General features: G+C 31.3%; 1 protein-coding gene across 30 annotated transcripts in view; it reads left to right on the forward strand.

Moving 5' to 3' along the window:
* The window catches only part of LOC117910320 (disease resistance protein RPV1-like), a 90,724-nt gene that overhangs the window by 12,276 nt on the left and 54,386 nt on the right, over window positions 1-24,062 (forward strand). For 15 of the 30 annotated variants that reach the window (XR_004650620.1, XR_004650617.1, XR_004650637.1 and 12 more), the window contains 9 exons: window positions 2,721-2,819; window positions 3,616-3,728; window positions 3,969-4,021; window positions 4,123-4,413; window positions 4,760-4,798; window positions 4,900-5,001; window positions 5,581-5,966; window positions 6,101-6,213; window positions 7,521-7,608. The exons of 1 other annotated variant lie outside the window; for it this stretch is intronic. The gene's annotated coding sequence lies outside the window, so the exon portion shown is untranslated. Of the gene's footprint in view, window positions 1-2,613; window positions 2,630-2,707; window positions 2,820-3,615; window positions 3,826-3,968; window positions 4,022-4,122; window positions 4,414-4,759; window positions 4,799-4,899; window positions 5,002-5,084; window positions 5,180-5,580; window positions 5,967-6,100; window positions 6,214-6,306; window positions 6,451-6,576; window positions 6,740-7,520; window positions 7,609-24,062 lie in introns of those variants that run through there. 14 more of the 30 variants (XR_004650626.1, XR_004650625.1, XR_004650640.1 and 11 more) reach the window with 14 other exon arrangements.

A 24,062-nucleotide genomic window follows, 5' to 3' on the forward strand; every position in this document is an offset into this window, starting at 1 on the left:
GTTTTCTGATTCACCATATGTTTAATTTTATTTTTTTTCTTGGTTTTTTTTTCTTTTTGCTAGGGTATTTTTCTCCATCTTTTGGTTTTATTTCTCCACATTCTATGATTATGTTGGGATCCCATATCTTTTTTGGTTTGATTTCCTTTGGGTTTTCTTTTGATGGATTTCTCATCATTCCTTCTTTCTAAGACAAGACAAATTAATTTGTACCCAGTAAAATGATCAGATTTTTAGAATGAGAAATTTTTTTATGGAGGGAAATTAAATGATGCCATGCATCATCACTTGTCCCCAGTAGAACTCATAGTTCAAGTCGCGGTGGGTCATTGATTGGGAGTTTGAGCATCTGTTCGGTATTCGGATGTATCGGTGATACAAAAAATTATAATTTAAGAGTTAAAATAATTTTAAAATTATGAAAATTATTTAAAAATTAAATACAAATAAGTAGAGTGAAAATTAATAAATAAACTTCTATTATATTAAAATATTAAATTATAATAAAGCATACTTTGGATGATTAAAAATATTAAAATCTCTAAAAATATTTTAATTTAATCACTTGATAATAAATGTTCTTGTTGAAGATGAAAATAATAAAAAGTAATTTTTTTTATAAAAAATTGTTTAAATTAAATATTTTGAATTTAAAAAAAATATTTTTAACTATTAAAAAATAAAACCATGATTCATCTTTAAAAAAATAAATATAATTTTTCTTATAAAATATATTCATTAATTTTAATTTTTATATAAATATTCATTTCCTATTTATTTGATATAAGTCTAATATTCATTATTAATTTTTTATCATTCTAATTTTCATCAAATTATTTAAAACTCAAATTCCCACCAAATACTCATTATCTACATAAAAAACAAATACATATTATTTAAAACCTAAATCCTCACCTATTTATCAAAAAAAAAAAAACCCAAATCCACATCTGTTAAATACTCATAACCACCATTGACCGGTCAAACACCCATTTCTCCCCACAACCAGCTCCTCCGCAGGCCCCTTTCTCTCTTCTCCCACTCCATCGGCACTCACCATGTCTCCGTCGATAAAGTGGTGCTGGATCCGCGACTTGCCTCCTCCTCAGTGCTCAGTCATCTCCGGCAGTATGGGATCAGATGGTCCATCTTGTATTGTATTTTCATTTCGTGGTTTTGATCTCTCTCTTCCACCAAAAATATACAATAAAAAACTTAGTTCAACATGATCTAGAGTTGTCTCAACGCATGGATCACTCTTCAATCAGAAGTTCGACAAATACCACTGTATGGTGGTACCCCATGGTAGACATACTTGGCTGATGACCGTATGCCGAGATTGAATGGAACACAGGTGATTTGATGGTTTGGGGGATGGGAAATTTTTGATGGAGAGATTTTTTATTGCAGTATGCTTCCTTGAGACCAAAACTGTGGGGAGATTTTAGTATTTGGGGTTGGATGCAGGGTGATTTATTTGAGTCTATGTCCATGAATAAAAAATTGTATAGAATTTAAAACAATTAAATTAGAAGAAAATAAAGTAGAGTAAAAAATAAATAAAAATATCTAATATCATTTACAAAAAAAAAAAAAATGTTCTTTTATTCACTCTAATCCAATAATCAACATCAACTAGCTTTAGTTAGTGTAAGGTTCTAGTATAAATCAGTGAACAAAAGAGTATTTTTCATGTCTAGTAATAGCATATATCTATCATGTTACAATGTCTGCAGTGGTGAGATCTTCTATTAATGTCCACTCCCTAATCACATCACCTGAAATGGTAAGGATACTTTTCTAGAAGAATAGGGGCATTTGGGTGTGAAAAAAAAAATATATGTTGTAATCACTTAGTGTCATCAGGCTTTGCACCATGCCTCAATATGAAGTGGCTTAATATGGTGAGTAGTGATTGGATATCAGTGGTAAGAAAGGTTAGTGGTAATTCAAAGCCCAATTCTGATCAGTTTACTCTACTGTTCACAATTTCCCCCCATTTCATAGGTCAAACTTGAGCCACTCCCACCCAAAAGGGAAAACAGGGGGCTATTCCTAATGATAAGACCATTGGTGCAAAGCAGGTTTGAATGGAGGATATTATACATGGTAAACTTTAGGTACAGAACCAAATAGGTGGGTAGATTGACACTAAAAAGGGTAATTAAAATTTTCTTTGGTGTTCAAAAATTGTGTTTCATTTACTAATGGTCACACAGGCCAAAATTGTGGGGAGATTTTGGAGAAAAACACTAGTGATATTAGTATATGTTTCTCTCTTCCAATAACCAGCTAGCACATGTTTCTCTAGGTGATTTTTCTTAGCTCTCTTCCTTACTTCCTGAAATTTTCATAAATTTTTTAGAGACTGTTTGTTGTCCATTTCTCCCATCATGAATGTAAAATTGGCTTTCTCCCATCCTGAAACACTAGTGATATTTGGCTTTCTCCATTCCATTTTTCTGTTCTCATCCAACCTATTCTCAAGAGATTTTCCCAACATTTTTCAATCATAGAATATAAAATTATATGAAATAAGTTTATATTGTAATGTGGATGCTAGTGTGTATGCTGCACTTTGGCCTTGAAAAGGAGGGGAAAAAAAAAGAAGTTTGGCAGATATTATAAGGTTGATGCATCTCAGTTTCATATTCCAAGCCTTATTGTTTTCAGACTATGGATGCTTTCATCACTAATCATGTTTCAGTTTTCTTCAACAGCTTGAGATCCCTTCTGGACATATATACAACAGATCTTTCACTTGGACATATATACAAAGGACTCCTAGTTTCTGTTAGTCTCAAGTCATAGATTGATTTGTAAGTCTTTCAATCTTCAACTTCTCATAGTTCTGCATTTTGGACACCAGATAGAAGTGAAGTTATTCCACTTTGATTCTTCTGCAGTAGCATTTGAAAATATGTCATGTTATGTAATTGCTTTTGTTGTTCACAATATATATAAAGATGAGATTAGTGCTTCTAAAAGCTATTCACTACAAGGCTCTATTCTGCAATGAGTATGACTAGTCTACATGATGATCTAAAACCTCTTCCAGTTTTTAACATTTGCCAGTTTGGATCTATTTTAACAAGTTATAAAACTTGTCTACATGACATCTCTTATAAAATAGGTTCAACAAGATATAATTATTAAAATAGTATTACCAAAATAGAGACAAAATTTAAGGATGATTTTAATGTTTTTTTATTTTTGTCTATGAAGTTTATTTGTAAAAACATTTGTAATTAGATTTTAAATTGATGGGGATTAATAAAAATTTTGCTTGCCCTATAATTGAAATCAACTTGAAATTTTGGAAGATTTTGGTATCAAATCTAGTCAGATCTTGCTTTGAGGGGTGTGGATTTTAGTAGGTCTTATTTGTATACAAAGCTCCTTTTCTTTGCATCTTGTAGAATAGAACAGAGTCCCAGTTTCATGTGCTAGCTATTGTTTATAGGAAATTGTATACTTTCTTAGCTAACAAACAGAGAAGAAAACCAGAGGAAAGAATAGGAAGATTCATTAATGGTTTGTTTTTTCTCTTTCCAAATTTAGTCCTGTTTTTAATGGATTCTGATTGATGGTTATTTTTTCTTTGTTTTATGGCAGTGACTACAATTGATTCTGGTAGCAAGGCTCTTGAATTTCTGAGGCTTGAAAATGACCCAAACACAATGATTGTTTCTCCAAACAGTCATTAGGTATGGTTTACATGAGTGAAGGTTTGTGAAGTTTTTATGTTGTTATGGATTCACGGATGAAAAGCTGCTTTATAAGATATCCATGGTTTGGTTGCTGAAAAACTGAGGAAAAGGGAAAGTAAATTTTGAATTATTTTTATTTTTATTTTTCCGGGTTTTTGTTCCTTATCCATGGATTTCCATATCAAATTTTTTTTATGATTATATTTTTTTTCTTTGATTTCTATAATAAAAAGACAAGTCCTTTAATTTTTTATGTAGATAAATACATTGTGGCAGCAACGTAAGTTCGTATACTTTGTTCTTCTGGCTGGGTAGTTCTCCTTTAAGTTTCAAAAAGACAATCAAATTTTTTGTTTAGTTCTTTGTTTTGATTTGTCTGTAGTCAATCTATATATGCATCCTGCTTGTGCAGATTTTTTTGGAGGTGCAACTTGATGGATATTGGCCCGCAAAATTTGGCATGGATTCAACCAGAAATGAACTGGCTTTGGTATCAATGGAGCATCCAAGATCCTCTGCATCAATTACAGGAGGCCCAACCCTGTTAAATGGTTATTCAACAGTTCATACCTCCAATTTTTTTTGTTGTGACACAGTGGCTTATTAATCACCCCAAGTTTCAGAAAAATCCACTTTACATCAGTGGTGACTCATATTCAGGCATAATCATCCCCATGGTGGTTCAAGAAATATATATCCAATGGTATGTTAATCATGACTTCTCTATATGGCTGAGGAAAGGAGAATATTTTCATGAGTTATATAAAAACACTATTTAACCTAAGATTTTGCATTTCTTAAGTTCAATTTTCCTTTTGTTTTGAACACCCAAACAGAGTTTTAAGATTGACTAATCAATTCAACTCTTAGAGGAACTAATAATGCATGTAAATGGAGATGAAAAGAAGGACATGATGGTTCAGGATTAGGCTCCATCTGAGCCCATGCTTTCATTTTTCCTTTGGGATTCCAAAAAGACTACATATATTTCTAATAAGGTGCCTAATCGTCCAGTTGAAATTTCCTTTCTTCTTATTTTTTGGCTGCAGGTAATGATGCAGGGAAAGAGCCAAAAAATGAATATTCAAGTATGTAATCTAATTATATGATTCCAGTGACTTGCGCCTTATGGTTTTAACTTTTGTACATCATATTTGAATCCATTTGATCTTCTTTTAATTGGACTCAGGGATACACCATTGGAAACCCAATAACAGATCACTTTAGTGACTTCAATTCAAGAATTGCATACACTCATCAAGTAGGAATTCTATCATATGAGCTTTATGAGGTGATTATTCCCCCTACTCACTCGGGTTTAATTCTTAATCGAATATGATTCCAAAATTTGCATTGATTTGTTATGCATTTCTAGGCAACTAAAGCAGTATCCTTGTGAATACTATTAAATTGTACAAGGGATGGTTCAGGGGTTGCCACCTAAGAAGCATTCAGAGAATGTCATTCAGGTTTTAGACACATGCTTGTACCATTCTACATATTGAGTTGAATTTTTGGTTTTGACTGAATTGGAAGATGGATTTTTTTTTGTACTTATTTTGCAAAAATTGTAAGAAATAATCTGAAAAAAAAAAAAAAATGCAAAGATTCAGGTGGTTGAAGATACCCCAAGTGGCAATTGACTGAATTAGATAAAATGAAGATCAATTCAACTATGTGTTTATAGAATGTTTTAAGAGGCAATTGAGTTTTATGTTTTCTTTAAATCTAAATGGCATCATGTCTCTTTCTTTTGACTAGTCTTTTCCTTTCCTTACTTTTACCAAATACCAAATAGAGTTTGAGCATGCAGTTTTACTCAACTTCTGCTACTAATTAGAGTATTTGTTGGTGATATTTTCTTTTTCAGGCCAATATCTAAAAGCTAAGGTTGATGGAGGATTTGGCAGGGACATGCTGGAGTTTTTGTTGAAAGGACATGTGGTTGCTTATAGAACCATGGTTACAAGAGTTTCTTGAAATAGCCTGAAGATTATTTGATTGATAGAGTTGTCGACTTGTGATGCAGTTGCGTTTGCTGAAAGATTATCTAAATGGCAGTGTCGATATGATTATGGTTTGCTGATGTTTATATTGACATTCAGTTTGGTATCTGTAACGGGCTATCCTCAACCATCCTCATTAGTAGCACCACAGCTGTGTTTGTATCCATAGGCATCTGCCCAATGTGGGCTGGTGATGATCTTCACAAGTTGGTTGCTGGCAATGTTGAAAAGCTTGGGAACTTCTTAGAAGGTACGCCTAAAATAAAAAGGTGGCATTACACCCCAAATGAATGTGTGGATTGCTCGAAATAAACCCAAAGAGCACCATACCTTTTACATTTTTTTAATCTCATTTTGATGACTTATAAGTAAGTGAATTTGCAGGATTTTCAGGGGAATATTTTAGAGTCTTAGGAGATGGAGAATCCAAGGATAGCAAAACATTTCTTCAAGGATACAAAAGTATTTTGACTTCAAAAATCATTGAAGATTCCTTGGTGAGTTGAAAGATTGATCTATTTCACTGTCAAAATTTTCTAAATTCATAGACTACATCAAGTTACAACTTGTTTAAATTTCTCAATTTGCAGACAAATTTTGTAAGATAGGAGCCTAGACATGGTCGTTTCAGGTTTCGTCATCCTTAGAAACAATACCAAAAGATTGGATCCCTAGCTGGCCAATGCACCTATCTCATTGATGCTCTTAACAGCTACCCTCACTCTCATATCCCGGTAGTAAACTCAACTCACAAACTAAAATTCATTGCCTTTAGATTACTTGATTTAACTTGGGTAAGAAAAAGCTATGGCATAATCTGCTTTCTCAACTCACTTCACTCTGATGTGGTATCCTCACAGGCCTCCATAGAGATCCAAAGCAAAATTCAAGAGTATGACTAAACCATGCTCTGTTGATCCCTATATTGTAAACTTAAAAACTGCTGCTAAAACCCTCAAATCGTTGCTCGAAACTCATTCTTGTGAAGACGTTGACCTTCTTGAGCTAATGTCAACTGCTGTAGTAGGTTTATGTTTAATGGCATTATCCATCAAAATTAGTCTAAAAATGTTTATGTTTTATTTTGCAAAATGTAACAAATTCCTCTATATTTTGAATGCTAGGTGAGTATTATTATCGTGGGAGGAGTTCATAGAATTTTAATTTAAAAAAAAATCAAATTAAATGAAAACCTATATGTAGAATGAGGACAAATTTATATTCCAATATACTAGGCTGATTTATATTTCTTTCTTCATTGAGCAAAACAGTGTAAAGAAAATTTGGATTGGGCAATCGTGTTAATTTTAGTGAATTGATAATTATGTGGTCCAAATTGGAAACTAGGATATCTTAATGTTGCTTTTATATATGATTCATGTATGCAATATGCCTATAATTTTCTACACAGGAGTATTATTGTTAATGGGTGTGTAACTATAGCCTGAGCTTAGGATAGTGGATGAAAAGAACATGGAAGAGGAACACAAAGTTGTCTTATCTGGTAAAGCTGGAGAAGTTGACTATTTACACTCTCTACATGGCCAAATTGGGAAACCAAAGGCAAATGTATTTACCCGGTTCACTAGATAGATGTTTATTGAATCGAAGAAGGCAAAATAGTTGGATTCCCAGGACAAAGGTCTTAACTAGACAAATATTTATCAAATTGATTTAGCATTATGCTTTGTAATGATTGAAAATTGAAAGAGTAAGCTATTTTAAGTTTAAATTCATTCATTTCTCCAATTTTAATGTGTTCATATTAAAATGTCCCACTAATCCATGTTGAATGTTCTTGCAGTGCTAAACACAAGGTAGAATTGGAGCTTTGTGCAAAAAAAATGCCAAACACTTCCATGATCTTAGACTTCTTCAAAGGTTGGGAAAAATGCAAGCTCTGGAATGCATTTCGTGAACATATGGGACATTGAACAGGTAAATATTTACAAGATGGTCAACACTATAATAGATGCTCAACAAACATGATAGACTTGAGAGAGAATTTGAGTAACCAGCATAGCATTCTTGCGAAAACCATGTTAGGCTTGATAGTGCTTTTATCTAATGCTATACATATATTGATTGAAATAGTACAGACATAGAGCTACCTTTCTATCATTATTTGGTTCTTAATTTTGTTAACTGAGTCTAAAATATATTAGATGTGTTAAATTTTGTGATTCATCATTATGAAAAGCATCATATATGAGTGCACACACATTGAAGCTCATATTGTCTCCAGTTGGAAAATAAATATTTCATTGAGGGTGTCTTATGGTTTAGGGAATGAAGTAAAGAATTATGTCATTCTGCATAACCTCTAATTTTATACACTAGTTTAGACACATATATTCTTCTTATATCAGATACTTAGATTTTGGCTTTTTCATTATATATGAAATCCATATGCATCAAAACTTAAAGAAAGAGGAAATATAATATAAAGTGGGAAGCAAATCACTTGATCCCCAGGGCCAATAGAGCTGCAGAAATATCCTGAGCTTCATAATCCTCTTCTACAAAGGCAATGTGAGGGCTATCTTGTGGGATCGTGTTTTCCCTTTTGAAGTTGTCTTTCATTGCAAAGAAGTTTCTCCCCACCATACCTCACCAAACCTCTTAGAATAATGGCCTTGTGGAGGCCAACAACTAGGTCTTCATAATTTGTATCCCATCTTTTCTAAACAAACACCACCATTTTAAAGAGGTCAATTCCCCACCTGACTGAGACATACCTGCAGAAGACATAAATGTAAAAGAGTTGGTAGTGTTTTTTATGTGTGCTATATGCATAGGGAAGAGATCTTACCTTGGTGCTTAGACCCTTGACGCAGATAAGGGTACCACATTCAACCTTAATGCAATTTGCATATGGACAAGGCAACAATGGAGGCCTCTGATCTGCATCCTTTTGTTACAGGCCATCAATTCTCTAAGTTTATCATTTATTTGTTTAAATTCTTGTTGGAAATATAGTACTAGAAAATCAATCAGTTAATATCCAAGGTACTAGTCTCTACAACCTTTTTGCCAAAGGGTGGTTAGTAACAATCTTACCTTAACTTTTGGTTTCACCTACAACCACCCACATCATACTCCACAATGTCAACCATTGATCTAACATTCTCAGCAGGTCATCAATACTCAACATGGGCCTCCTAGATCTTTTACATAAAAATAAGGGTGAAGAAGAAATTTTATCCATCTATGAATGTGCACCCAATGGATTATTTGATCCATATTGATGCAATGCAGTCAAATGCACTAGTAAATATGTTCCTCCTCATGTCAACATATTTTATTGTCTAGGAGGAATTACACTTGTTTTTTAGTACAAGTATTTGTACTACAAATCAACTACAAAATCCCTCTATGGATATTAAATTTCCCTCCCACAATTATAAACCAATGCATCAAATTCTTTTAAGTTCACTTGATAACATCTTAAATTTTCTACTATTCTCCTGTAAACTCAAACCAATCAACAATACCAATCTTATTCAACTTAAGCTAGAGTTGATAACTTTCATCACATTTTTTATAATTGTCAGTAATCTCTTAGTGCAATCTCTATTGCTATCATAACAATCTATTACATACAACTCTTGTTTTTTTTAGGATTGTGGCTAACACTATAATTACAATTAGAGGAAGCCATGTGGGTTAGAGTTTCAATGAGTTCCTTCTGTTAGTTTCTGCATTAAGTGCTCAATTAATCTTAAAGTATCCATAAAGAGAAACCTTTAAAAGAAGGTCTTCTACATCCCTTAGGGAGTCACTCATGGGTTTTTCAATAGTTGGCATGATCCCAAGATGGGTGTTGTGGTGGCGGTTCCAGTGGTGCTCAACATGGGTAAGTAGTTACAGTATGTTCTAGCCATGAAAACTAATGGATGTTCTTTAGCCCATTTTTATGGAACTGAAGTCATAAGTTATTGTCAGTAAGGAGGTTTAGGAGGGCATTTGCTATGCCTTTTTGGTCATGTCTAATGAGGAGTTAACTGTTATGTGCCTTGTTAGATAAAACAAGTAGGTCTATAGAAAATAACTATTGAAAGTTCAATATATAAACTCTTATGACGATGGGCTAGGATCTAAATAAGCAGAATCCACCGGGCTTGCTAGTCTAACACCTAATTGTATTGATCTAAAATTTACCTTGATAATATCCACATGCCCACTATTTTTTGTAGCAACAATAGATAAACCATATTCTAACCCAAAAAAAGGGGTGTAAACCATAAGTACCTACTTATAAGGCAATAAATGGATTAGATTGGGACCAAATGGCTCCACAAGAGCTGGGTTGATAAAAGCCCATTTCAAGAGGCAAATCCACCACAAAAGTGGTAACATTAGATGTTTGTATGTCACAATGAAAAGAACAAAAAGGTTTAGGTATTGAAAACATAAGCAGGGACCCAGGCTGATTAATTGTGGGTCTTGCTATCAACATGAAGTAGCCTAATTTGGCCATTGATACTTAGAGATGATGGGACTTATGTTTTCTGTTAGCTATTTCATCAATACTAAAAATTTTGGCAGACCATGATCAATATGAATTCTTAGAACTTGCTACAGCTTTGTTAAGGGCCCACTAATCTTTGATGGGGGATCATAATGTATGTGTTGAATATTCTGCAAGGATTATGAAATTCACTTTAGTTTTTGTAGCCAATGTATGTGTTCCTGGAACTTTGGACTATGATGCTTTGGATAAGGCACTTGACCACACAAGTCACACTTCTCTATGAACTTAAGCACTGTTGTAAGGGAAACCGAGCTACTCTTAGACATTTCTTCTATGTCGTCTTTGTTTCCTAAAATCAATGTCTACAAAAACAAAACCAAATCAACAAGAAACATAGCTTAGAGTCAATGTTAAAATTGTATTTGTTTTCTATTTGGATCATGGGAAAGCGCTTTGAAATGAAACTTTTTTACTAGTCTGGCTATCTCTCCAAAAGCCTTGATCAGACTAGTGATATTATTTTTAGGATCAAGACAAGACAATACAAGTGTCATTGTCACCTTCTGAATGTTGCATTGTAACATAGCTAAAGTAAAGCAATACCATGGAAATTTAGTACTACTTGGTTTAGTTAAGTATGGTTTTTGATATTGCTGGAGTCAATTCCTCTACATCTGTGGTTGGTCATAAATGATTCTAGTCTAGGTAAGTGAGTTGTACTTGGCCACAGTGAATACTTCATTTTCTTTTCAAGTTCAAGAATTGATCTTGTGGTTGTTTTTACTCACTCCATTAGGTTATTGTGGTTCTTTTGTTTTCTTTATCTTGCTCCTATGGTAATGAAATACTTCTTATCTACAAGTGTGTTGCCAAATGCATATCTAAATGGTGGTTTATTCTTGCCAACAGGTGCCTTGTCCCCAGAAGTCTCCAAGTGAGTAATGAAAGGATATAAAACTGATTTCCATAAAGGATGAAAGTCTCTCTACTGTATACAATTGATGAACCAGTGCATGCAATCATCGTGTTTTCTTCTACAAATCTGTGTAAAAATTGGTGGTCCAAAATTGATTGGCCACATAAGCAAAGTTAGTTGATTAACTAACTGAAAGTGTGAGCTGGCACACCTGTTTGCTTAGCAAATTTTTTTTTTCATGTACTGTATAAAAGTGTGAAGAAAAAAATAGAGTTTTTTGAATTGTAGAAAAGAAGCGAGAGGACTTTAGAGTGTGAGTCTTCTTCACTGTACTGTAGCGAGAGCTTGATGATTCTCATAGATTCTTAAGGGTGTAAAATGGTTCAATCTTAGTGGATTTTTGGAGGTGATCTTGATCCATGGATGTAGGATTCAATTTTGGATCGAACCACGTAAATCCTGCTTGTTTTGTTATGTTTTGATATTATATGTTATTTATTTTTTTTTTTTATGGTTTTGTTTTCTTTGTCTTCTTGGATTGGTGTTCAATCTCAATTCATTGAGGAACTTGGATAAAAACTCAACACTATGTTTTGTACTTTTCTTTCAACTTGGATGATTGGATATTTGCTACAATGTTAGGCTAGATGACCGAGTTAGCATCTTCAATTGATGGAATTGAAGAAGAAATCATTTAACACAATGACTTTAACCATCTCTAAGCAATGAAATTATATATAAGAAAAGTGTAATTTTGATTTTGCTAAAGTTCAAAATTTTCATTAAAAAAATATATAGTGATAGAATAAGCAATACTGAAGTTGTGAGCAAATAATACCTTTATTAATAAATTTATTCATATATTTGTTCTCACCATCATAAAATATTTTACTAAAAAAGGAAATTTATAGGCTTTTAAAGGAAAAGGTAAGCCCAACTTGATGGAGAGTTAGGTTCATTCTCTAGATCAATTGGCTCACCCGCACTTGGCCAATGAAGGTTTTGGTAAGTGGAGCTAAGTACATTCATTTGGGCTTGATTCTTTAGATGTGTTCGTGTGGGCTCTTTCATTTTAGGATCTATCCTTTGTGTAATGCCTTTATGTGGAAGGATACAAAAAAAATTTATATCATATCCATATGATTGGTCTTTGAAGTATATACATATGAGGGGTAGGAGGAATCCATTGTTAACAAGCCAAAATGAGATAGGGAAGTATATTACTCAATAGAAGGAAAAAAAACAAATCTTATTAGAGCCCTAGCAAACTATCTCTAGCTCCAAAATTATGGCTTCAAATATCAGAAAATAGAGAGTTTAATTCTTACATGAAAGGAATCAATGAGAGAACTTTTTGTATTTTAAATGTTAAAATTGTTGATATAAAAAGTGAATGATTACGGTGAAATAGTGAAGTTAACTCATTAGGGGCAATGACCTTGTTTGAATATACTTGACTTGGCTATTCAATAATGATATCAATTAAGTTATACTAATGGCTTCTGGTAAGAAATATAACACATGATGCAAATATCGTGTCAAAAGATCTTTATCTTGAAAGTTGTAATATTGAAGTGATCAAAAACATTTTTAGAAGATTACATTCTTAAGCATGATATAGTCACCTTCAAAAATGGCAAAGTCACCTTGATCTCAACCTAACCCTTGTCATTTAAATGTATTCACATCCCCGACTCAAATTTCCTTAAACATTAATCATATAAAAGAAAAAAAAAGTTACAAATAAAGCTATGCACACAAATGTCATTCAAAAAAATGATGTTGATATTTCCTATACCAAAATAATGAGTTGAATTTTAAAAATATCTTATCATAAAAAAATTATTGGTAATAATATATTATTTAAATAAAAAGAGATGAAAGTTTTTTGAAGTAATTAATTGTCAATTTAATGTAATCTCTATAGATATTTATGTTCATAAATTTCTTTATGATATTATTCTTTGAATGATTTAAAGTTTTACTAGTTGAATAGTATATTATTAAGTATGACAGGGATAAAAAAAATTAAAGAGTATACTAAAATATATCATATCCCAATAACTTAGGAAGAAAGGTTTACCTTTCCATGTGAATGCAACAAAGAATTCTAAGACTTTTGTTCCACATATACATGTTGCAAATCAAGTTTAACTTCTTCTTTCCATGTTTTCATAATATTAGAAATTGGCATGTAACTCATACCAACAATAAATTATGTGCTAATTTCCATTATTATGGAAACATAGAAAGAAGAAGTATAACTTGATTTGCAGCGCTTATATGTGGAACAAAAGTCATGGAATTCTTTGTTTAGTTTGAAAATGAATTAAATGGTTAGAGAATGACAACATGAAAAAGGTACTTTTCCTAAAAAATTTATATACACAATTAATATAATAAGAGTTTCTTAATGATTATTTTGGGGGAAGAATAAAAAAAGAGGGAAAAATATAATCATATAGAAATATATTATATTATTTTATATTTCAATAAACAAATATGTGTGTGCATGTTAATACATGTTTGTTACATGTGTATGGATTTATATGTATTTCTACATATTAATGTAATAAAATATAATAAAAATTAATTAGTATAAAGAAGCATAGGAATAAATTAATCCTAATTATATAATAAATAAATAAATGAACAAAGGTAAGTTTGCATAAAAATAAATAAAATAAAACAAAACAAAGATAAGTGCATTAGAAAAATAATTATAAAATAAATAAAAATCTTTGTTGAAAACACAAATTGTTAATATCGTTTCTAATGAATTATTTCTCTTTAATCTTAACCTAAAAAAAAGTATAATCTTACCTTATCAAAATTATTTAATTTTATTATATTTCATGAAAATCAACTTACTTTAATATATGTCGAAAAATCATATTTTTTTGTACATATTTTTTGAATTTTCGGTTCATCCTTGCATCGACATACTCCAAGACAAACATTGCCCTAATTTCCCGTGGTTTGCAACCCACGCTCCATGTGTTTTGACCAGGATGCCGGATTGTATTTTTATCCAAAATCAAAGGATGTGGGAGCTGGGTTGTTGGCTTTGATCCCATGTACATGCACTTGAGTTTGAATGGTGGATCTTCTCATTTGGGTTATGATACCCAAGGTTAAAAATATCGGTAAACATGGATATATCGGTACTTAGATTTTATGAATATATAAGAAATATCGAAGAAATATTGATGGATATTTTGACAAAAGTATCGATGGGATCAAAATTATTCAAAATTCATGGGAATGTTTAGAAAAACTCTAAAAAAAATTATGAAATAAGTAAGAATACATATGTTAAAGTTATTTTGTGAGTGTAATTGACATAAGTATGGTCAAGGAGAAAAAATATCGATAAGTAGAGATATATCGGTAGATTTGATACCTATATTTTAAAGATAGAAAATATGAATTTTGGAAGTGCACACTTAGAAAGTTAGAATTGAGTTAAGAAATATTTGATTTTATTGAATGAGAACAATTTATACATAATACATATTACATTGAAATAGTTCTTTGTACCAAAATGAAGATCAATGTTGCTCCATCACATTGTTAGATGAAAGGATCCCATCTTGTTGAAAATAATATTGATACCAAGACATGGACTTTTGATAATACTAATTGTAAGTACGAACATGTCATGCATAAATTTCTTGACTCCACAAACATGTCATGCATAAATTTCTTGACTCCTACCCACAACCTCTTCATGGATGGGAAACCCGGGGTTCTCCCATATGCTCATTTGAAATGTTTCTTGTTATATTTGATATGGAAGGTAGTATGACATTTGAGTAGAAGAAAGATAGTTATACCTTTCATACTCTTCATCAGTGGAACTTGAAGGATTTAGAGGAGGTTGACCACAACCCATTGATGCCATTGTATAAGGGGCATAAATGTTGGTTTTATTTGATGAGTCACTGAATTTAGGTCCTATACTCATTGACTCAATTGATCGAAAATGAGTCCTCATTGTATGGTGTCATCCTCCGTTGTCTTCCTTTATATGACTTTCCAATGGCTCCAACACCTAGACTAGCTCTTCTAGAGCTGTCTTCATCTTAAGTATAATGCGTGAAATTTTTTAGTGGAAATTTGACATATTCTCCTTTGAGTTAGAGTATATCAATTGATCGCATAATAAGTGGGATTTGTTACTCAAGAATGGGAAAGATAATCTTAATAGGTGATAATACTACCTTATTAGATTATAGACACCAATTCATGGGAAGTTTGCATGCGGTTGATAGTAGGTCATGAATCCAAGCTCTGTCTCATTGTTATTTACATAAGGTACCAAAGTGTAGTTAATTTTCTTTAGTGGAATGTTGAATCAACTTCATAATTGGATTTTGAGGGAGCCAGTACTCCTATGGGTCCTAACGGTCCCCACTCTAAGCTTATATATCATGATGACATGATTTATGAGGGTTGGATTGATTCTTGGTTCACTCTTGTGCATAAAGGTGTTTTCGTAATTACGTAAGGTTGCATAGGGAATAGTGAACAAGTTATTTAGATTTGGCTAATTGATTAATTAGATGACTTTATGTAGTTAATTAATTAATTAGGACATGTTTTGGGCTAGATTAAGTAACCCAAGCCTTGGTAGACTTAAGTTACTTAAACCTAATAGAGGAACCTTATAAGTACCCCTTAAGGGTTAAGGTTTCCATCATTTTTTGGTGTAAGAGCCATTTTCCACCTTCAGAGAGAGAGAGAGCCTAGGATTCCTCTTTTCTAAAGCTCACACTTTGGAGTGTTGAGATTGCAATTAGAGTTATCGGGTGGAAGATCTTAGTTGTACGAGACCTTTGGACTCTTCAGGCTTAATCTTCATTGAGTGGAATTGATTTGGAAATGTCCAAATCAAATGTAAATTTTTCTAATGACTTTTCTCTAGATCTTAGAATGTTAAAATTTTTAACTTTTGCTTCCATTGCATAGGATCTAGAGGCTTAGGGTAGTTTGTATGCACTTATATGATCCAGGGCTTGGGAAAGAAGAGATCTAAAGTTCCCAACAACGGTCATAGAGGAAGGCAAGGACATCAATTCCATGAGAGGCAATGAACTTGTTGGTTCTCTTCATATTTACAAGACAACACTTCTTGATTCTTAAAATCCTAAAGAATCCTATTTTAAGGCTTTAAAGAATGAGAAGAAATAGCTTGAAAATTATGAAAAAGTAGGAAAAGAGGAACTTGCCCTAATATCAAAATGAAGCACAAAAGCTATGAAATTCTACAAAAAGATCAATAGGAAACAAAACTCAAGAAATTGCAAAAGAGTTGAAAATAATTTTAAAGAAATAGATAAGGGATTCTCTAAAGGTAAAAAGATTGAGTGTTTTAATTGTGGAGGAGTAGGACATCTATCTTCCGATTGTCCTAGTCCCAAGGATATTATAAAGTCTATGTAGGCTACTTAGAATGGCACAAACTCTGATAAGGATGATTCCATAGCTTTCTAAGGACGATAATCTAATCAGAATGATTACCTTGCATTTATCATTTCTATTGATTTTGAGCATGATTTAGATAGTGAGTGTGAATTTAATGATGATGAGAATGCTTATTTTCTTGAAAATATGGTTGATGAATATCAACATTTGATACAAAGTCACATTAAAGTCAACACTACCTATGAATCACAGGAATCTGAGATTGGTATGCCAAATGAAGAAGAAATGAACCATACTGAAAATTTTTTATTTCTTAAGGTTGAGCATCAATCTCTCATTGAGAGAAACAATGCACTAACTCAGGAAATTGAATATCGAAGAAAATATATTTCTTCGAAAAATAAGGTCTTTCATCCTAAGGCAAAAATTTTAAATGATATAATTAATAAGGTTAGGTTCCATGGAGATAAGAGAGGTCTAGGCTGAGACTCCTACTAGTAGAGAAACAATTTTTGTTAAAAGCAAAGAGGAAACTCTTAGCCTTGTGGTCTCTTCTAGCATAATTTCACAATGCACTTATTATAAGAAATCGAGACACTCACATGGTAGATGCTTTAGTAGACTATTTGAGAGGTATGAGTTGCACTTAAATAGGATAGTGAGTAAGTCAAAATTCCTAAAGAATTAAATTCTTAGTATTAAGAATGGAAAGAAAGACAATACTAAGCCTAGGACTTTGAAAAGCTCCTCTAATTCATCATCTAAGGTTAAACAAGTGTGGTTGAGAAAGGATAGGCCTAAGTGCAATGTGGTCTTTATCGCACTAAGAGCAAGAACCCCTAGTGAGTGGTACTTTAATAGTGGGTACTCAAGGCATATGACAAGTGACAAGTCCTTCTTCACCTCTTTCAAAGATTTCAATGGAGGCAATGCCACTTTTGGTGATGGTAGTGTTGCCTGTGTGAGAGGTGGGGGTAGTGTATCTATTCCTAGATGTCCTAATTTAAATAGAGTCCTCTTTGTTGATGGACTAAAGGCTAATCTAATTAGTACTAGTCAAATTGGTGATAGTGAACTAAGTGTTAAATTTTCCCAAGATATGTGTGAAGTGTTTAGTAGAAAGGGAGAAATCACTTTCACTGGGCATAGAATTATGAATAATTTCTATGCAATTAATTCAAATTCTAATACCTCTCTAGTTTATAGTAGGGCCAAACTTGATGTCTTAGGGTTATGACATAGAAGGTTAGGACACATTAACTATAGGGACCTTGTTCACATAGTGAATAAAGACCTCATTAAAGGTTTCCTTATGTTTAGTGGACAACCCAATGCCATTTGTGGTGAATGCATGAAAGGTAAGCAAGTTAGAGAGGGTCATAAAATGATTCAGGGCAACAACACTTCATCTTCTCCACATGGACCTTATGGGTCCTATGCAAACTGAAAGCAAAGATGGAAAAAAAATATATTCTAGTGGTCGTTTATGACTTCTCTAGATATTCCTTTATGTTTTTCTTGATAGAAAAATATGAGACTATAGAGCAATTGAAGATTCTTTGAACTAGAATTCAAGTAGAGAAAAGGCATCCTATTGTGAGAATTAGGAATGATAGGGAGAGAGAGTTTGATATTGTAGAAATAGATCATTTTTATGACTTTAAAGAGATAAAAAATGAATTGCCCTTAGAACTCCCCGACAAAATGGAGTGCTTAAGAGAAAGAACCATGTTTTTCAGGAAATCACTTGAGTGATACTCCACACTCATGACACTCCAATCTATTTTTGGGTTAAAGCCATTAACACAACTTGTTATACTACTAATAGGAAAAAAAAACCATGATTATTCCTATAATAGAAAGAATTGATTATTCTTAACATCTTACAGGAAATCATTAGAAGATAAAATCATATTTTTATACTAAAAGATTTCAAATATAGCTCGTTTGGTTATACAGGATATCCTTAGGATCTCTTAGGGTAAAAATTGGGGATAATACATATAAATCTTTATTATAAAATTTTAAAATCACTCTTTTACTCCCTCAAGGTGTTCCCTATTGAACTTTCTGTTTTTAATATCATTATTTTGTTGGGTTGGCTTTACATGCAGAAAGCAAATTGGGTCTCTCCCAATGCATTCAAATATGTGATCTCTCAATTTTCTTGCATCCTCAAGGACTTCTATGATATCATTTTACATTTACTAGGCAACCATACCATGGATTTCAAACCTATATTTGGATATTTAGAATGGAAACATCAAACTGAAATTTCCATCTTAATAAAAAAAAAACAATTATGAAAGTATATATGGTTTTTATTTTTACTAGTTCATAGCATATTAATTAATTGGTGATGTTTTTTTTTATTAGAGCATTTGTTTGAAAAAGTAAATTCAGTTTTTTTTTTAAATTAATTATCTAAGTGGCTTGAGGTGTACATAAATAACTTTATTATTATTTTTTGTATTATTTTATTATTGTTTTTTTACAAGTTTGGTGATATATATTGTTTATTTTGAATTACATTTTTTATGAGTTTTATATTTATGTAGAGAGTTTGACATAACATCACTCTTTTTTTCCATGTGATACAAGTTTTTACTCATATTGATATAACTTTATATAAATTGTTTAAAGTGTAAATATAAATATAAATGTAAATAACATAATAAGTTATTCGGTTCTTAGTGGTAAAATGAAGATATTAATATCATGGGAAAGATTATAAAATAAATAAAATTTGAAACTAAAGAGTAGTCTAATCCAACTAAAGATGTTAGCATCCAACTTTCAATAAATTAAACTAATGGTGCAACCAGCTAGATCCACATGTGCACCTACTAATGAAAATAGAATTAAAATGGGTACACAAGGAAAAAATAAAATTTGAAAAAGAAAATAGTCCAATCCAGCTTCATCCACATGTTCACCTTTGAATAAATTTAACTCAATGACATAACTCCATTCCCTTATATTAAATTTGATTGAAAATTATCTTTTCAATCTTTATTGTAATAATATATTTTTATAGAACTATACAATTATGTGTTTCTTATTATTAATTATAAAATTTAAAATCTTTTCACTTTATTTATTAAAGCTTTACTAAAGTAATTGAGGAAATAAGGATGTGTTTGTGATTATTTTTTAAAATCATTTTTTATCCTTGAAACAAGAAATTATTTTTTTTTTAAATGTATTTGACAAGTTTAATTTGACCAAAAAATAAAATAAAATTTCTTCATAATTTGTTTTGAAAAAAAATGTTATTTTTTAGAATAATTTTGATATGTTTTCAATTGCTTTCGGTTGAGTTTCCTAAATAAATAAAAATAATAAAATGAAAAATTCAAAATGCTTTAGAAAATTTTGTATTGTACATAAATATAGAGTACCTTTATAATTAATAGATAAAAAAAATTATTTTTCATATTTGAGTTTGAAATGTTTTTTTTCTAAAAATAATTGAGAATTGTTTTTATAACTAGTTCAAATTTTATTTATTATATTAAAATAATATTAATGTTTTCTTATGGAGTTAAAACACATGTTTAAGTAAACCCAAATCTATTCTTCTAATTTTTAAGGTAAAAGGTATTTATCAAGTTCCTGTATATTAAAATATTATTTTACCCTATAAACAAGTGAAAAGTTGAGTGGTTTCTTATCATTTTTCAAAATAATTTTAGTGTTGGTAGTGAGAAGAAAATATAAAAACATAAATTCACATCCTCAAAAGTTGAAAATATCTCTCGTCTTCTCTTTTATTTGCGACTAGGCCATTTTTCTTAATTACTTTTCATTTTATAGTTTTTCTTTGATAGGGTTCATAAGAACTATCTTGTAAGCATAGGCTTTATTTTGCATGATTTCTAAATTGGGTTGACAAATAATAAGAGAAAGTTTTAGTAATTTATTGTTACACATGTGAATGTCCTAAGTTGGTATAATTTCTTTAAGGAAATGGATTACATAAATAGGTTATTAAAATGATTATATGAAATTATCATTACGGAATATTTTTTTCTTTTCTTTGTTTTTAAATACTTATCTTTTAAAATTATTACAAGATTAAAACTAAGGAGATTATTGCATCGGGTCTCCTTCACTACTATCATGAAGTTTAAAATTTTTCTACTTGATTCATTAATTGAAGTTCTTTTTATGAAGGATTTACCCTAAATAATTGAAAGAATGGAAAAAATGAGTATGATGACTAAAGCTCAAAGTAATAACTAAAAGGTAAAGAAAACTTCAATCTTAATGGGGCAAGGAAATATGAAATTTTTTCAAAATTTCATACAAAAAATGATAGTGTTGAAAAGTTAGGAAAGTTTAAATGCTCAATATGCTTTCATATTATTATGCATATTAAATAATTACTATTTATTATTGTGTTCTTATCAATTCTATGTGACCTAGTAGAGGATACCACATGGTTTGTTGAGAGAAGGCAAAGACTTTCTTGGTCTTCTCAAGTCATCCATGGAGTCAAGAGAATGATCTAAATGTTAAGAGTGCATAGCCTAATTCAAGAGCCTAATTATATTTTAGTTAACCTATTTATATTATTTTTAGGGTAGACAATTTTGAGAGGGTCTTTTTTAGAGTATTAAGAAATATTATAAAAACACAATGAGAAAAACTTAGATGGTGAGGCATTTTGGGATTCTCTTGTACTCTTTTTTTCATCATAGTGAAAATCTACAGTAGCTACAAGTGTATGTAACTCTCACATTAAGAGTGAACCACTATAAATATGTTACAACCCGAATAAAGGATCCTTAGAATCCCTCAATCTTTGGTTTCTATTTCTTATTAGTTTCTATTTAGTATAGGAAATAAAAGATCCTTAGGATTAGTTTATATTTTATTTAGCTTCTATTCCTAATTAGTTTCTATTTAGTTTAGGGAATAAAGGATTCTTAGGATTAGTTTTTATTTTATTTATTTTCTATTTTATTCAGTTTCTATTTCTATTTAGTAGTTTATATAAAATAGGAAGAGTGTAATGGAAAAACATAGAAAAATATTGTCAACAAGAATTTTTTTTTTTTTTTTTTTTTTATCAATTTTGCATATTCTCCTTAGGTCATAAGAATTGGTATCAGAGCACAGTCTTGGCACCAATCATGGCAGAAGGGACTAGGGTGCAAGGACAATGAAGACTTGAAGATATTATTAAGCAATTGTAGGATTCATCGGATAAACAAGCATCCACTTTATCACAGTTGCAAGATTCATTGAATAAACAAGTAGCTACTTTATCAAAACTATCAAGAATGGTTGTAGCAATAAACCTGAAATTCGAATATATGACTTCTAGAATAAAAGAGTTAGGTAATGGGGACAGTGCTTCAATAAATAGAAGCATGATAGGTTATCACTCACATAGTACAAACTCCTTTCAAACCAGGTTTTCCAAACTCAATTTTCCAAAATTTGAAGGTGAGAATCCTAGTGGGTGGATTTAAAAATGTGACATACTTTTTAAAATTAATGGAATTAGGGACCAAGAGAAGGTAGAATTGGCTTCCTTACATTTAGAAAGAAGGGTCTTGGAATGGTTTCAAGGGTACGAGGCTAGTAACAAGGAAATCGATTGGACACAGTTTTCTTTAAATGTTGTTTTTAGGTTTGGCCCTAGTGTTTATGATAACCCTATTAGGAAAATAACCAATTGAAATAGGTTACTATGGTTAGGGCATACCAAGAGTAGTTTGAAGTATTGATGGTCCGAACTAGTGGGTTGTCAGAGGAAGTTTTGTTCAATGTTTCATTAGTGGTTTGAAAGAGATAATTAAAAATCAAGTCACCATGTTTTGATCAAACACACTAACCCAAACCATTGGGTTAGCCTTGTTGCAAGAAGGGACAATGAAGGCAATTCTCAAGGAAGTCAAGGACTCTAATGAAAGTGGGGAGAGTACAATGAACTCTATGGGAATCAGAATAGCCAATTACCACCGATTAAGAGGATTTCAACTGTAGAGATGCAAAAGATACAAGACAAAAGGCTTTGTTATTATTGTGATGAGAAGTATGAACCTAGTCATAAATGTAAAATGAAGCAAAATTTTCTATTAGATGGTCATGAAAATGAAGTGGAAGCAACATGCAAAGCTGAAAATAATATCAGGGAGGATGATCTTGTGGTTTCAATCAATGCAATATTTGGTTCAACATCTCATCAAACCATGAGAATTTGTGGCAACATCAAGAAAAAGGTCGTCACCATACTAATTGACTTAAGAAGCACCCATAATTTCCTTGATCTTGTAGTGGTCAAAAGAACATGATGCTCAATACAAACTACCAACCCCACAAAGATGGCAGTGGTGGATGGAATTAAAATTACTAGTGATGTAATTTGTCGACAATTAACATGGAGCATGCAAGAGAAGGAATTTCAGGTAGATTTGAGGCTCATATCTTTGGGTGGGTGTGATATGGTATTGGGAATTCAATGGCTAGTTGAATTGAGACCCATATTATAAGATTTCAAGAATTTGAGAATGGAATTTATTGTTAATAGAAGGAAATTCATGTTGAGTGGTGCAACTACAAGTCCCAAGAAGTTAGTGTCAACATATTGGATTCAAGGCGTATATCTCTAACATCTATAGTTCAACTTTTCTCTATACAAGGGGATGAGAAAAATAAACTTGAAAATGAACAATAGGGTAGCTGTCCAACTTGTTTCCAAGAGACATAACATGAAAAGATGCTTACAAGATTCAACAAAAGTTTTTGCAATTTTAGCCTTGAGGACAAGGCTTCTTTTGATGGGAGAAAGAATGTTACAACCCAAATAAAGGATCCCTAGGATCCCTCAATCTTTGGTTTCTATCCCTTATTAATTTCTTTGTAGTTTAGGAAAAAAAAAAAGCAACCTTAGGATTAGTTTATATTTTATTTAGTTTATATTCTTAATTAGTTTTATTTATTTAGTGTAGTGAATAAAGGATTCTTAGGATTAGATTTTATTTTATTTAGTTTCTACTTTATTAAGTTTCTATTTCTATTTAATAATCTATATAAAATAGGGAAAGTGTAATGGGAAAGACATGGAAAAATATTGTCAATAAGAAAATCACATGTGGTCTTGAGCTTTAATTTTTCACATTGATTTATTGATTAATTTTTGTAAGTATTAATAGCATATAAACTTTGATCAATGATGCTCTTAAAAGATGAAAATTCTAAGAAGCATTGTAATAATTTTTTACTATTATTTGTGGATTTTTTAGAAGTACACACAAAACCTACTTTGTGTTGGATCGATAATTTTGTATACATTTTTTTTTCTTAATCTTGTATTGAGATGGTTGAGACTTGATCAATTTGATTACTCAATTTATTTATCCAAAGGGAGTTTGGTTTGATTCAATAACCAAAATCTATACATTAGATCTTGGAAAATACTAATCCAACATTGATAAAATCCTTTTATTAATAAAATTAGAATAAATGAAATTAAAATTTAATAATCTCATAATTGAATTTTAGATTATATAAGAGAT

The sequence above is a fragment of the Vitis riparia genome, unplaced genomic scaffold (genome assembly GCF_004353265.1).
Source record: "Vitis riparia cultivar Riparia Gloire de Montpellier isolate 1030 unplaced genomic scaffold, EGFV_Vit.rip_1.0 scaffold712_pilon_pilon, whole genome shotgun sequence".
In the NCBI taxonomy this organism is placed as follows: domain Eukaryota; kingdom Viridiplantae; phylum Streptophyta; class Magnoliopsida; order Vitales; family Vitaceae; genus Vitis; species Vitis riparia.